Raw genomic sequence first — 17,480 nt, 5'->3', positions numbered from 1 at the left:
ACATATTCTATTCTATTTTTTTTGTTTATTTTAATACCAGTTATTTATATAGTGCAGACATATTCCGCAGCACTTTAGAAAGCATAGTTAGAAAATATGTATTTACATCAGTCCCTACCCCACTAGAGCTTAAAAACTAGGGTTTATTTTTTTTTCAAGAGCGAATGGACTAAACAGTCGGTGACATGGCAGGTAGGAGCTGATTGGCTGGCAGTTTATCACTCTCCATTTTATCACTTTTGAAACAGTGCATCTGGCCCTAAATTTGTATCCACATCCATCCAATACATACTGTACACCCAGGAAACACTTCCAAAATAAGCAGGAGCCTTACACAAAAACTTTAAATAATGTCCCCATCATATCCCACAATGGCTATTGCAAGTATGTATTCTTCCACCAAACAGTTATTCACTGTTGCAATCTGGGATCTGTGCATGTGTATCAAAGAGATGTATCAAACACCCTAAAATTGACATATAGTAAAGTTTCCCATAGCAGTTTAATCCATTATTATTATTAACAGTTATTTATATAGTGCACACATATTCCGCAGCGCTGTACAGAGAATATTTGAACACTGACATCAGTCCCTGCCCCAGTGGAGCTTACAATCTATATTCCCTACCACATGAACACGCACACAGACATTCTAGAGTTTATTTTTTGGGAGCCAATTAACCTACTAGTATATTTTTTGGATTGTGGGAGGAAACCGGAGTACCCGGAGGAAACCCACGCAAGTACAGGGAGAATATACAAACTCTGCACAGTCAGGGCCGTGATGGGAATTGAACCCATGGCCTCAGCACTGTGAGGCAGTAATGCTAACCATTACACCATCCGTGCTGCACAATTTAAAGTGGTCAGGCACACATCCACGCATGCAGTTGGTCAAATCAAAGAACAAGTGGTATTTAACCATTGCAAAGTCGTGTAAGGTGCCATTTCTGGGGAAGCATCCCCCCCTCTTCGAGTAAATTTAGCAAAGTCTCTGGACTTTTCTACTGGGGCCAAGTTCTGGAATGTGAAGCATTCCAGATCTTGGTAAATTTGGCAGTGGTAGCCTCCATAGAAATCTATGGAATCTGCTTTTTGCATTAAATTTGGACCTTAGTGCATTTCGCCAATGTCTGCTGGATATTAATCGCCGGACGATAGCGACACGTAGGGCCACACATCGCTATAGCTATGGCCCCTACAAACGAAGCGATGTAGTGGCAAATGCCCTGAAATTGCGCGAGTGTAAGTCCCATAACTGTGATTTAGGAGAAAATGCTTGTTTGCCAAATGTAAATGAGTGATTGTGGAATCCTTATAGTAAATAGCATATGATTATTCAGCCTCATGGCAATGTGTGAAAAGCTTCATATTTTGGTTTTGGTTCTATTTTCATCGTCATGTTTTCGTTTTTCAAAACCACCCTCAAGTGTTTTGATGGAATTCGGATTTAAAATCCAAATCTTGGGTTTTGGATTTTTTGAAAATTGATAAAAACAGTTGAAATTATATAATTTTTGCAGTCCAAAACCCAAAATTCAGATTTAAAATCTGAATTCCAAAACTCAAAAAGATCCAGACAAGGACACAATTTGGATCGGATTTCCTAATAATATCAGGAATGGATATCGGTTCAGTTCAAATCAACGAAAATCCATGTGGGTTTTGATTTCTAGAGAACCGAACTGTACATCTCTTTAAAGAATGTTTTTTAAAGTTAGCAAGAACTCCAATAAGTGTTAAGTTTTGCACTGTATGATACAGATCTCAAAATACTTTAGTACTTCTCTAGGCAATAATAAAGTTGATGAGTTTGACAAAATGAAACATCCCAACGGTCTACACAGTACCAGTCTGAAAGCTTTTTACCTTTTTGCTGTTCAGGATAGCTTTTTCTGATTTGGTGCTGGAAGTATGGGAGGTATATTCTGTCCCCCTGCAGCTTTGCCATGTTGTGTGCTGAATTCAAATTGTGTTTTTAGTGGAGGGGAAAGACACAGCGGGGTGGTCTTTGCTGTCAGAACTGCTGACCACCACCGAACAGTGAGTGACTATGCCTCACGATGTGTGACCATGCACCTTTGATTCATGGTAGAATTTCTGCAATTATTCTTATCCGCAAGTGGTAAATTTTGGGAACCATAAAAGTAATGAACTGAATGGACCAAAGACACAGATTTTGCCAACTTTTTAAAGCTCTTCAATAATTCTGTGCTCTAGAAGTGTTATAGGTCATCTCAATATATGGGGACTGTCAATAAAAAATACATTTGTGTAGACACAGCAGAAAAAGCAGTATTCAGCAGGTACGTATTACCTTCTATGGATAACATGGTCTACTGGAAGTTCTATGACAGCAACAAGTAGTTGGGCGTTCCCATGCTAATGGAGCCATACACAAGGTCGAGGTGGAAAATTGCCAACACAAGCAAATGGTCAACATGAAAAAGGGTGACACATGAAGAGATCAACATCAGTTTTTCACCTTTTTTTGGTGTGCGTTGACACCTGAGTATGTGGACCCCGATTAGTGTACCATGTCCCCTTGCATGGCGAGCATTCCCAATCGGAGTCCATATGGATGGCATCGTATTAAAAAGTTTTTTGAAATTGAAAAATTCCACATGCTTACCTTTAATGTGTTGACCATAGCCTATGGCTTGTATTGACCATGTCAACCATATGGTGTCAATATATTCGCTGTAGACCCTAAAATTGTCTATCAGCCATCTGGATATCCCCCTCTGATCATTTCTCACCATGACTACTGAAACCACATCCTGTTTATCCTCTTCGGCAATTGTCTTTATACTCTACAGTCTTTCCCTAATGCTGCAGCAAGATTGATCTTTCTTTGTCACCACTGTACTCGGGGATGCAGGATGCATGGAACAAGTCAACATATATCTCTCTACTTATCACAAAATAACTCCCATCTCGACCACTCCGCTCTGCACAAGATCTGCGTCTCTCTTCTGCACGGATCACTAGCTCCCATTCACTATTACGGCTGCTCCCATCCTATGGAATGCCCTTCCATGCACAAAAAGACTCTCCGCTAGCCTCCAAACTTTCAAGCGTTCCCTGAAAACTCACCACTTCAGACAAGCCTATCATATTTAAATTCTACACGCATAACCCTCTAAGGCACTGATGTGTTATATAGCTTCCCTTCTGGACTTGTAACTTGGTGGGACTGCTATGCTATTACTGGTGCCTGTCCTTGTGTTTCCCTCCTATATCCCTATAGATTGTAAGCCTACAGCAGGGCCCTCCTACCTCTAAGTCTGTCTGTTGTTACCCAGTTTGTTTTATCACTGTCTACTATTGTAAAGCGCAACGGAATCTGCTGCGCTATATAAGAAACTGTAACGGAATCTGCTGCGCTATATAAGTAACTGTAACGGAATCTGCTGCGCTATATAAGTAACTGTAACGGAATCTGCTGCGCTATATAAGACACTGTAACGGAATCTGCTGCACTATATAATAAACTGTAACGGAATCTGCTGTGCTATATAAGAAACTGTAAATAAATAAATAAATGGTACTTGTGTAGTTTCACGGTGCCACAGCGCGCACAGTCTGTGTTTGAAACTTGGCAGCTTGCCAAACTCTGTGTTTACTGTGCGCGTGCCGCTCTAGCTGTTCTCAGCGCAGCACGTGCCTGCTTTACATATGTACTCTATGTTATCAGCGTAGTGCTGGCACAGGTCACTGTGGTACTTGTAGTTCCACAGTGAAATAGACCGTCCTGCACACCGCTGACAACGGGGGCATGTAAACTGGCCCTCCCGGCACACCGCTAACGTACGGGGCTTCTAAACTAGACACCCCGGCACACGCAAAAATTTAGACGCTAAAGCGTCTAAATCCAGACTCCCTGCACACGCTAAAATTTAGACGCTAAAGCGTCTAAATCCAGACTCCCTGGAAACCGCTAAGAAGGGGGCATCTACATAGGGGTGCACTGTGCAAAACACTCTTAAACCTGTTCACAATGACACTAGTCGACGTAACAGCTGTCGACCTTGTTAATTCCACTATCCACGCCACCCCGAAGCGTGGCGAGCGGACGCGGTACGCGTCCGACCGACCTTTTCATACCCCCACTATACACATCGGCGTGGAGTTGATTTTATAAAGTGTGGCGAGCAAAGCGAGCCACCGAGCCCGAAGCATGGCGAGCGGGCGCGTATACCTGTGAAGTAATCTGCATCCGCTCGCCACGCTTCGGGCTCGGTGGCTCGCTGCGCTCGCCACACTTTATAACATCAACTCCACGCCGACGTGGATAGTGGGGGTATGAAAAGGTCGGTTGGACACGTACCGCGTGTGCTCGCCACGCTTCGGGGTGGCGTGGATAGTGGAATTAACAAGGTCGACAGCTGTTACGTCGACTAGTGTCATTGTGAACAGGTTTAAGAGTGTTTTGCACAGTGCACCCCTATGTAGATGCCCCCTTCTTAGCGGTTTCCAAGGAGTCTGGATTTAGACGCTTTAACGTCTAAATTTTAGCGTGTGCCGGGGTGTCTAGTTTAGAAGCCCCGTATGTTAGCGTTGTGCCGGGGTGTCCAGTTTACATGCCCCCGTTGTCAGCGGTGTGCAGGACTGTCTATTTCACTGTGGAACTACAAGTACCACAGTGACCTGTCAGCGCACGCTGCTGCTAACGCTACGCTGATAACGTAGATTACATATGTAAAGCAGGCACGTACTGCGCTGAGAACAGCTAGAGCGGCACGCGCACAGTAAACACAGAGTCTGGCAAGCTGCCAAGTTTCAAACACAGACTGTGCGTGCGGTGGTGCCGTGAAACTACACAAGTACCAAATAAATAAATAAACATGCTAGTACTGTATGTTCTTAAATAAACTTGCTCCATTCTATGGCCCTATTGGACATCACAGCCTTGAAATATGCATTGCACAAATTTAAATGAATCAACCACATTGGCCTGATTTCACCTTAACATTACACTTTAGACATTAGAGTTGAACTAACAGCAGACCACTAACAGCTAATAATGAACAAAGTTTGTTAGAAAAGTATTAATTGTTCCAGTGCTGTTCCATTGTTTTTTGTATTTATAGTTAACAACGGGTGACATATTTCAGGCCAAATTTAAAGTAGTGATATGTTTTAAGAACCAGGCAGTAGAGAAATCACCGGCTCAGGCACCATTTTCCCGAAGATCTACTCATTAACAGTAGACCTTGCAGTAACAGGGAGGGGGCACACAGTGGCTGCACACAGGCCACCTCTTTCCTTAAATTGTCCCTGTATTCTAAACCAGTAAAGGTAAGGGAAAATAAGAAGTAACATTTCTGAAACACACTGAAAGCTCAAAAAGTGAAATACTGTCACCACCGAACGAAAGAGAGCACCAATCAGTGTAGTCACACATGATTGTCTATATCTGACAGATATCCTCATCATAGAGTTACTCAAATGTAACTCAAATGTAGACCTGGACGAAGTCAGGACTTCCAGAACAGAAATCGTATCATGTTCTTTGTTCATTGAGATGCTCTGGACAACAGTTATGGGTCATTAGGTTGACCCCTTTTAGGTCACTTTTAGGACTTAGGTTGATACATGAAATAGGTCAACATGGGCACAGTTGACAGGGTTGGAAGGTCGACATAAGCATTAGGTCGACAATGGAAAGGTCGACAGTCAAAAAGGTCGACTTGAGATTTTCATTTCTTTTTGTCCCGAATGTTGACATGTACACCAACCAAGTGTACCATGTGCCCTCCCATTGGTTCGGGCATGGTGTCTAATTTGTAGACGGTTACTTTAAATGTCTAAAAATTAAGAAACTATTAATCAGAAAACAATTATCATTAATTTACCCACAATCATTGTCTTCCGCTCCATGTCACACCTGTCTGTCTGCCCCCCCCGTTAGAATGAACGCTCTCATGATCAGGGCCCTCTCTTATGTCCTTTTCCAACTCTTATTTAAACCAACTTCTACTCGATAGTCCCTTGGATGGCACCAAATTCCTCAGCTTTCTGCCTCCCTGATACTTATTTCAGTGTCTTTGCTGATGTAGCCAAGTTTTCTACCCTGTACTTGTCCTATACTGTGAGTCACTGTGTTCTTATTTGTCTATTTGTTTATGTACTCTATAATTGGGCTCTGTGGATCCCCTGTGGCACCATATAATTAAAAGATGATAAAAATAATAATAATAATAATAATAATAATAATAAAGCTCTAATTATTAAGGATGTTGACATTCAGAAAGTCAACATGGACAGGAGTTCGATATGTTAAATGTCAACATACACAATGTCAACATTGTGAATTTTGACAGCTGGTACAGTACTGTATGTCAACTATGCAGATTTGTGGTGCCAAGACAAGGGCTTGCCGACCCTAACTACACCCTAATGCTAACCGTAGAAAAGAATGGCAGAGAACCTAAAACCATTTAAAAAAAGGCTGTCAACATTTTATTGTTGACATTCCCAATGATGAACTTATAAACACCTATGAACCAGATGTACTAACCTTCAAAAAGTGATAAGGGGGAGAGTGATAAAGTACCAGCCAATCAGCTTCCAACTGCCATGTTACAGGCTGTGAGCCTGTAACAGTTAGCAGCTAGTTGGTTGGTACTTTATCACTCTCCACTTTATCACTTTTTGACACTTAGTGCATCTGGCCCAGAGCCTTTAGTTAGAACCCACTCAGCTAAAAGCCAAGATATATATATATATAGCTTTGAGAAAATATTTTAATCATTCGAGTGTAAAAATGTAGGGGTTTTCAAAATAACTAACATTCCAGAACACTGTCTAAAACTTTAGGTTTTAAAATCTATGAGCTACATTTTTAGAAATGTGATTTTTACAGAAGGAGCAGTAGACAACTGGATTAGATTTCCAGTATTTGTATTAGAACACTACAGTAAAGCAGTATACACAAGCCAATAGTATACAACAGGTCTATCCGGAGACAAAAGCCATTCATAAAAACAAAACAAAAAGTAAAATTGGATGAACTAATTTGTATCTGCCATTAGTATGGCAAGGTAAGGTTCTTTTCTATGCCATTTTTGCTTTGATACTAGAAATTATAAAAACGAACATAATAGAACACATACAAAGCTTCCCTATCATATTCACTGCAATTGACATAATTTCCATTACAAACCCATTCTACAGAGAATAAAATAATGGGTCTTTTTCAACAGGAACAGGACTTCGGTGAGGTCTAGTTCAGGCAGAATGAAATACAGTACATACAATTGAAGCCACACAGATTCTTTTTTAAAAATTTCAAAAGGCAGAAATCCCCATGCAATCCCGTACTCACTGTTCCACCTCAAGGAGACATTGCTACTCTCAGTCTCACAATTTACAGTGAATTTAAAAAAAAATCTGAACAACTAAGTGAAATAAATATCAAAAATCTAAATAAATATCAAAAATAGTTTTATGTATTTTATACAGAATAATTTACATAAACCAAGTTGTAATTGATTTAAAGAAATTACTAATTATAAAAATGATTATGGAAATAAAAAGATTTATAGTATACATGGAATAAGTTATAACTGATTAAACTAAATGCTAAATTACAAAAAATATTTTTTTTAAAATATTTTTAATTTACATGAACTTATTATAACTGATTAAAAGAATTACAAATGACAGAAAATATTATGGAAACGATTTTAAAATGTAAAATGTATTTATGATTTTAAATCATTAAGCATATAGCACGTTTTCAATTATATACATTTAAAAAAAAGTATTACAATATACAATACAATATTCATATTAGATTAGCATTGACAAATTGAAAGTAATCTTAAAATGTAAAAAAAAGAAAATAAATTGTTTAACTTACCTATCTGCAAAACCATCAACAAACTGATCAGATGTATAATAACCATTGCTTAATTCTGCCTGACAAATAAAACAGTATAATGTATAATTTAGTGAGTGGTGAGTGACTGAATAGAAAGTTTAGTTGCATTGTTTTGCCTTTAGTGATGAAAAGTGATATATTTTTGTGCATTTGTGAAGACTAATCCTCTATTATGTGGAATGTTACAGAATGAACAGATTTTGTATTTCATCTTTTATACAGAGTTTTCATGTAACAGGTTTATTATTTGAATAGCTAAATACACTTTTGGATAATTTTTTTTTTTTTTTTTTATTAAAGAAGTCTGCAAAAAAAAGGTATTTTTGCTTGCCCTCTGGCTAGTTTGTTTTTACACATTCACTTCACACGTTTGTTATAAATGTGTAAAAAAAAAAATCTAAAAGTTTTTTTTTTTGTATTTTTGGTCAACATTTTTAATTTAACTTGAATAAAGGACAGAATAGAAAAAGCAAGACACAAACATAAAAAAGGATAGCAATAATAGATATATATTAGTGTTCTAGCAAAATCAACTGCAGGGAAAAGTAACAGATATGTGTCTTACCTTAGGAATATTACTGGAGAGCCTTAAGGTAGAGGACGAGTGACTTATAAAAGCAAAGTACATAGTGACTTATATCAACTTTGATGTCTGTCAGACCCATGTGATCACCTCTTTTAAACTCTTTTAACTCAGTTCAACATTCATAAAGTAATCCCTTCATGGAATACCTGAAGGTCAATATTCTCTTAATAATATGTCAAACCCATCTATATTAAAGGTCTTTGTTGTGAAGGCCATTCCTTGCTTGGCTGCCTGACCCGCTGCTCAGCTACTAATTAAATAACAATTGGACTATTGTTCCTCTCTTGTCACACAAGCTCTATGTGAATGTTACGTTGATACAACAGAGAGGTTAATGGGGTGGTGAGGTAACTAATAATGATGACAGATATGTGAGAGATACATAACCTCTTCGTTCATGACCAGCCTGCCATGATGTATTATGGCTTTTATTTTTTTTACTAAGTAAACATTTTTTTAAGTTTATTCATAAATATTAGTTAAAGCAAGATAATTGATAGCTTATAAAAAATGTCATTAATTAAGATGCTTCCTCACTTTGTATGAGGATGAGCAAATGTCGATACTCCTTTAACGGTTGTGGTTGGAAAGGAAGATTTAAAATTAGCAAAAGGAGGGGTGGATGGGTTTGCAATATTCAGTGCATGAAACGTTAAACGTTAACTGCAGTGGTGGCTGCCATTCAATGTATGTTACGCTACATGTGCGCATGTGCGCAAGGATGTGTGAGCTCAGAATATCAAATAGATAGATAGATACCAGCTTTAGGCATTTGCCTAGGGTGCCGGCCACTGTAGGGCGGCAGTTCGGAGCAGCCACTTCATTCCGACTGGGCGGTACTGCGGGCGGCTCCCTCTCTCCTGGCCAGATGGCGGCACCCGACGGGGCTCTGTAAGTTGCTGCGGGTGCCGCAGGTACCCCACACACGGTGCGGACCCACCACCACCCCCCCCCCCATGTAGCGGGTGGGCACCGGGGCGCCTCCCATCCCACCTTGCCTGGGGACAGACAGACAGACAGAGAGATAGATAGATAGATAGATAGATAGATAGATAGATAGATAGATAGATAGATAGATAGATATTGTGGGTAGATATGCTCTATTAAGAAATAAATATTTTAAATATGTGACTTTAGTCTTTGTATATGAACATTAGATTTAAGATTATCACTATAAAATATATATTTAATTATGTATGGATGGATTCATTTACATTTCATTGCACTTTATGGTGGGGTGGGGCTACCATGATGCAATACAGTGTGAATATGGCAGGGAAAGCAGGATACTTGCCCACATCTCTAGGAGCTGGGAGTGCTACCCATTTTTGGGAACCTCCCAGCCATTTTTGGAGAGTAGGCAAGTGTGCATTGATTTAGCATGAGTTACATTGCAAAATATGGAATGATTAATTGCATACAGTATATACTGTATTTGCTTCAGCTCCTCTGGTGGAAAGGTGGCTGGTGGGAAGGTGGACTTTCCAGAACCATGGCATCACAAATGTGTCATCATAGCTCAGGTGCTGAAAAAAAGCAGGCACTTTATGGTGGGGTGGGGTGCCTGATGCAATGCGACTATGGCGGGGAAAGCAGGATACTTGCCCCCATCTCTAGGAGCCGGGTGTGCTACCCATTTTATGAGAACCTTCCAGCCATTTTTAGAGAGTGCATTGATTTAGCAGGAGTTACATTGCAAAAGATGGAATGATTAATTACATACAGTGTATAATGTATTTGAAGTGAAAAATTATTTCAAATTCTTCTCTGGCAGACAGTGTTCTTCACGGCTGCGAGTCTTGCAGTTCCTGCTCCTCATCTTCACACCTGGGGGATGAGACAGCCCCCATTGAGTGTCACTAAGTAGCAGATGGCCCAGCCAGCCACTTATAGTCACTGTCAGCTGTAATGCTTATTAAAAGCATTACATTTATCAATATATTAGGGGGAGATGTATCAAGCTGAGGATAGAGTTAAAGTAGAGAAGTTGCCCAAACAAACAATCAGCTTCTAACTGTAATTTCATAGATTGTGCTAGATAACTGACAGTTACAATTCGATTGGTTGGTTTGGGTAACTACTGAGACACTTACTTGGCATAAAAATCCCCTCCCAGTTCCCGGGAATTCTGTCTTATATTACAGACTAAAAGGACCATTTATGAACCACAAGGTAAATAACCGCTCAAAGCCCATATGGTCTAATTCAGGTTGTCTCGCTAAGCAGCGGTCATTCGCTGCTTAGCGAGCACCATAAGGCTGCCCCACCAAAGGGAAGCCCCCCCCCCATGCCCAAATCCCTTCCCTGCTATGCAAGGGGATGTGTTCGCTAACAGATCCCCTCGCTTCCGGCCGCTTGCAGGTGAATTGTTCGATGGTCACCGACCATCAAGTTAATTCTCCCGCCTTCAGAAATAAAAGTCAGTCTGATCTGACTTTTATTTCTTACGCAAATCGCCGAAGACAGGGCGGACGCTGATGTCATGTGACGTCAACCGCCTGCCCCGAGCAGACATTGGCCCACCTGCAATCCCAGGGGAACGCCCAGTGTATTCATGGGGATGCCCATAAAACTCTGGGCGTTCCCCTGCTCTGGGCCAGTTTCCGCCCCCATATGCCCCACTCCCTCCCCATCTGAAGGTACCGTCTGATCATTATTAAATCACCCCCTTTATTTGCACAATGTGGACTTCTAATTACCAAAATACAGTAAGTTATTTTTCAAAAAAGACTCTACAGCCACCCACAAACCACTGAATGTACACAAAAATTGTGCTCTGGACATGCAACAATACTGTATGTTAATGTTAGTCTCCTTTTTTTAGCATGTGCCGACCTGTGTAAACACTGAGACATTCAGTTTATGCACCCCTGCATGTAGTAGCACCACCGCTTGTTCTGGGCAGTCCACCACTGGCACACCATCGCTTCCAGCATTTAGCGAGTCAAAACATGGTCATTGCTGATTGTTTGGTTTGGGTAACTACTCCACTTTATCTCTCTCTCCAGTCTTTTTGACCAGTGAGAAAAGGCCCCTGATATCAGGAGAGAGTGACTTACAAAGCATTCCAAAACTCTAAGATTCTGAGTTCTGAAGCTCCAAAATCAGAACTTGGTTCGACTCAGATACCAAGAATTTCGGACATCTAAAAAACTGAACTGCACATTGGGCATCATACCTGTGCCCATCTTTGGAAAGTACTGATTATCTGTACTTTGTGACATACTGTAGGACTTAGAGTGTCAATGATTGATAGTCTGCTGACACATGGGAGGTAGGGAGGGGGCGGCAATGGCCTCTGTTTGTGAAAACAGTAGCGTGTCACCACCATTCAGGGGGTAGAACCCTTACACTTCAGTAAATGATCTATATTTCTGTCTCTCTTATCTATTAATGGAGAAAATAATCAACTGTATGACAAGAGAACAATATATATATATATATATATATATATATATATATATAAACAAAGACATATATATATATAGATATATATAGATATATACTGTAGATCAGCGGTTCTCAAACTGTGGGTCCCGACCTTCTCAGCATGGGGTCGTGACTCCATAATGCTGAACATCAGGCTGATGACTTTTCTAATCTCAGTCAGTGATTCAAGGAGTCTGAAAAATCTGTTGAGTTGTCTGTTACTTCAGACTCCTCCCATCATTTTGTGCCTCCACAATGCTGCCATGTATGTGCTGCTGACTACACATGTGATGTGATGGGTTATGGTATATTAGACTCCTCCCATCACTCTGTGCCTCCACAATGCTGCCATGTATGTGCTGTCTGCTGACTACACGTGTGATGTGATGGGTTATGGTATATCAGACTCCTCCCATAACTCTGTGCCCCCACAATGCTGCCATGTATGTACTGTCTGCTGAATACACATGTGATGTGATGGGTAATGGTATATCAGACTCCTCCCATCACTCTGTGCCTCCACAATGCTGCCATGTATGTGCTGTCTGCTGACTACACATGTGATGTGATGGGTTATGGTATATTAGACTCCTCCCATCACTCTGTGCCTCCACAATGCTACGATGTATGTGCTGTCTGCTGACTACACATGTGATGTGATAGCCTTCTGCAGTCACTGGCTGGGGTCCTGTCATTATTTTAATTGTTTGATGGGGTCCCTGAGCAAAATAGTTTGAGGACCCCTGCTGTAGATCATACTTAATGGAAGGTCCACATAGTGACTGGTGGCTGTTCCCACATTCTGCCTTGTGGAGTGGGCAATATGGAGATATAATAATGGGAATTGTGGGTCGATATGGACGAGGAGGGGCCAATATGACACAAGTGTAGAAAAATTGCATTCTTTAAATTCCCTGCCATCCCCCTACTGACGTCGGGTTGTGTACTAATTATGTGAGGAGCCTGGCCCACCCCTGAAGTGGTCAGTGGAGTCATGCATTTTCAGATCACAATTTCTTTGAAATGTACAGTATGGCTACCATTCAGACGCATGGAAAAGGTGTCTGTGGAGTGTTGTGTGATTGCAACCAGTGACTTCTAACCTCCATATAATATACAGTAGAGGGTGCATTACTCTTTATTATACCAAACAAGGAGAAGACTTATCCAAGCTTGGAGAGACATAAGGTACTGACCAATCAGCTTCTGCCATGTTGCGGAATGTGTTTGATAAATGACACTTGGTTGATACAGTATCTTATAGATACATAGAATTGGACACCAATAAGAACCACATGGCCCATATAGTCTGCCCTAAACACATATACATGCACACAACCTTTTATCAGGAGCAAAGTTCCCTACTGGTAGATTTATGAAACGTGAAAAAATAAAAGCATACGTCGGGATAATGTAAGGCACTCAGAAAGGCACAATCACTCTCTAATGGACAAAACCATATGCACTGCAGGTAGGGCTGATTTAACATGTGCAAAGAGAGTTAGATTTGGGTGGGGGGTGTACTTCAAACTGATATATATATACAGTATATATACAGGTTAGTGCGGCCCGGCACTCACCGCTGCTGTTCAGCTGCCCTGGTGCCTTTCCAAAGGTTAGTATGGAGAATCAAGAAAAAGGCTGGCACTCCGGGGTCTTTGAAAACGTGCTGTATTAATGGCAAAAACGACCAACGTTTCGGGGGTGGTCCCCCTTTGTCAAGGTTATCACCACGCACCTTGACAAAGGGGGACCATCCCCGAAACGTTGGTCGTTTTTGCCATTAATACAGCACGTTTTCAAAGACCCCGGAGTGCCAGCCTTTTCTCCCTATATACATATATATATATATATATATATATATTGCAGTGTAAAAATAAAACAGCCAGTATTTACCGTGCACAGAAACAATAAAAGACCAAAATCTAACTCTCTCTGGAAATGTTACATCATCCCCACCTGCAGTGCAAATGGTTTTGTCCATTAGAGAGTGATTGTACCTTTCCAAATGAATCAGAATAACCCCCAATATGCAAAATATCCAATATGCAAAATCCGCACAGTCTTTGTGGGATTTGAAACCATAACCTCAGTGATCCGAGGCAGTAATGCTAACAATTACACCATCCATACTGCACTCTCTCTCCACTTCTTCATAGCTTAGACAAATCTCACGCAAGAATTACACTGAAGCTACAGTACGACATAAGATCTGATACAGATATTGGGGGAATACGTAATAGTGTCTGAGTTTGACGGAGTTGCTGGGTGCCGGCCAATTTTGGATTTTTTTTTTAAAGCAGCATTATTTACAAGGCGAAACCTAGTTTTTGCTACTTAAGGATTGAAGCTTTATAAAAATGATCTAAGATCATCCGGCATCCTGCACTTCCGCCAAACTCAGACACTTACATACAGTATGCCTTATTATTTAGAGTTTACACATATTTTCACACCACTTTTGATTTTTTGAAAAATCAACTACTGAGAACAATGTTTACATTAAAATTTTAGTTTTATTGCTGGTTTAGTTTTACAGTTTAAACATTTAAAATGACAATTATGAAAAGTTTAGAAAGATTTATTATTTTTATTATTATTCAATCTAAATTTTAAGCATGACAGTCATTGTTTACATACAATACATTAATATGTATTAACAGTAAGTCAAAATTATTTTTATTTATTTAACATTACCTATAAGGTTAGTTAAAAAATAATACTTCAATACTGAGCTTCAGACTGGTAGAAATAAATACTCTAAATAATTTCAAGTATGTGATATCCAGAAAATAACTCACAGGAATTTAGATTGATTTGCAGATGTTTGCTAGACATTTTTGCTTTAATGCTGTAAAAAAAAGAGAAAGAAAACATAGCTTAGGATGGCTTATTAGAGATATGATAGCATATTTCATTTAAAATTACATTTTGGTTTATTTAACTACTAGTATTTTACAAAAAACTTCCTTGAAAAATAATCTATTGCACATTGATTTTAGACTCAGAGAATTTTAATTCAGAAAAATAAATGTAATATCACATACTGTAGGAGCCTAAAATAATGTATTTATATTTTTATTTCATCTTTAGTGGATTTATTTTTGCTGGTAAATAAGATTTTTTTTTTTGCATAATTCCGTTGTTTAGATTTTAATTTAAAATGTAGTGTATTTATTTTTGCTGATAATTATTTTTTTTTTTTTTAAATTCTCTTGTTTAGATTTTTAGATAATATTTAGTGTGTTTATTTTATACCAGGTAATTTATATTTTTTATATTTAATTCACCTGTTTATATTTGTATTAAATATTTAGTTTGTTTAATTTGATGGGCAATGATTTGTATTTTATAATTCCCCAGTATTTGTAAAATCTGTTAATGGCCAGATTCTAAGTTGCAAGTTTGCATGGATCTGCATGCAACAAACAAGTAATATACAATTTAGTCACTTGCCACTGACGACTGAATGGGTGTCACTGTGTCACTGGGCCGCATTGGAGTGTTTGCATATGCAAAGTGCACATCATTTTCAGTTATATCTCCTATGTCAAGCATGGGGTGCTGATATGTTCTTCTATACCTAGTGTCGATATGCTAATTGGCGAGAGCAACCCTGCTTGACTGAGCCGCACCAAGAGGTGTAGCTACCTTCTCTTTCTCAATGTTTTTCTATTGCTTACGCAGTGCACCACCACTCACAGTGAACCCCATTTGCTAGGCTTGTGACTTTAATCACATAGAGAGGTACAGGCATTGCAAATCAAATTCATCAGTGTAATCTAGTTATGTAGTTTTGTCACTCCCATTTGTTTGACTTATGCAAATAAGATGCACATTTTGAGAGAGAAAGATGCTGAACGGAGCCAAGTCACTTGCACACCACTTTTTGACATGACTGAAGCCACAATGTATAGGTGTGAGTTCTGTTTGTAGTGATGACCGTTGCTTTCAGTACTGATTTCAGTTGCTTAAAAATCACATACGATCTGCTTATGACCATAATGAGAGCTGATGAATGAAACGCGCGTCTCATCTGGGAGCTGACCTCACAACCGTCGGGAGCCTGCATCGTCTGCGCTCAATGCGCTCAATGACCAATCGAGATTGGACATTTGGGTCTAATCTCGTTCTGGTGTATGGGGGCCTTTAGTGTTTAGATTTAGTATATTATATTTAATGTATAGACTCCTTTTTCCCTGATTGTTCAGTTAACCACACACATTATATACTGTATGTGATAAGGGTTATTTTACATTTTTTTTATTTTGTTATTAAAGCAATTTATGTTTTAGTTATGTATCTTTGTACATATTCCGAGTTACGTTTTCTGTTGATGCTTTTGCATTTGTTATGTTCTATTCCCAGGTAAGTTATAGTTTTAAAAATTGAAATCACTAGAGATATAAATACTTTTGGAACACAAAGCTCATTCGTCATTATACTTTCACATTTCCTTCTCCTTTCAGTAGATATTATGCCATTACATAAAGATATAAATAAACTGCTACAGTCCTACAATCCTACCAGGAGAAGGGAACCAAATGGAAAATGGGGACACTAAAGCATCTTTACTGAATGCAAGAAAGGGATTCTGGTTTAATGCTTTTTAAGAGTACAAAGCTTAAGAGTCAATTACACAATTACACAAAGGCACAAATTGTCCTTACAATACTACAATTGTCTGCACTTAGCTTGTTGTTTTCTTATTTCTTGAAACTACCCTTTAGCCCATTTACCCTCCTCAGCGGGGGGGGGGCATAGTAAGAAAATCACCAGGAATATGGCCGCCATGCCATTATCCAGGAGACCTGCTCATGCACACTCTACTCTGGTACAGCACCACTCCCTGATATGGTCCTTCCTTGTGTCATGGCCTTTCCCAGTGACAAGCTACCATAACACTAGAATAGCGCTTGCCGCCTTCAACTACTTGACTGTCGCCCTTGGAAAAAATATGTATCCTGACAGACCGAAGGTTGATCTGCTTTCTCTCCCTGGTGGTCTGACTAACTGTCTGTCTCTTCATCCACCCCTCACCTTTCCCTCTGTTTTTCTATGTCAGTGTCTGTGTGATACCCCTTGCTCCAATGGGAGCCAATGGGTATTGCAATGTAGAAGGCTGCCAACAGATAGAGCAATATGCACCAAAACAGAGATAAACCAGCAACATGCCCAATAGATACTGGTTGCCTATGCATGTTGAGACCTGGATACACCAAGGAATGCAATATAAGGTGGGGTGTGGTGACACAGGTTTTCTCTGGAGGACAAGAGACTGGGGAAATCATCATTGCTGCTGAAGGGGTAAGGGTGCACCAGTGGCAAACACAGGATTTTTAGAGGGGGTTTCCAAATGTACTCCAAAGTCTCCCACTCTGCAGCACATTGGAGTAAGTACGGGAGTCTGGGGAGCGGTAACAGCCCTAAAAATAAGATTTTTTATACACTGGATACAGTATTAATATTTATGAATACAGATGGTCTATAGTATAGGCTGTTTCAAACATTTAAATAAGATAAACATGCCATTATAAATAAAAAAATACACAGATATAATAGAACCGGTAATGCACT

The 17,480-nt window shown here is 39.6% G+C and overlaps 1 protein-coding gene and 1 long non-coding RNA gene across 4 annotated transcripts in view; one reads left to right on the top strand and one right to left on the bottom strand.

Annotated features, from left to right (window-relative positions):
* The window catches only part of LOC146005573 (uncharacterized), a 97,406-nt gene that overhangs the window by 45,373 nt on the left and 34,553 nt on the right, over positions 1-17,480 (bottom strand). The window lies entirely within an intron of this gene.
* The window catches only part of LOC146005575 (uncharacterized), a 35,337-nt gene that overhangs the window by 10,949 nt on the left and 6,908 nt on the right, over positions 1-17,480 (top strand). The gene's annotated exons all lie outside the window — the stretch shown is intronic.

The sequence above is a fragment of the Crinia signifera genome, chromosome 5, assembly GCF_055691185.1.
Source record: "Crinia signifera chromosome 5, ASM5569118v1, whole genome shotgun sequence".
Lineage (NCBI taxonomy): Eukaryota > Metazoa > Chordata > Amphibia > Anura > Myobatrachidae > Crinia > Crinia signifera.
Note: the sequence above shows the minus strand (reverse complement) of the source record. Positions and strands in the feature narration are given on the sequence as shown.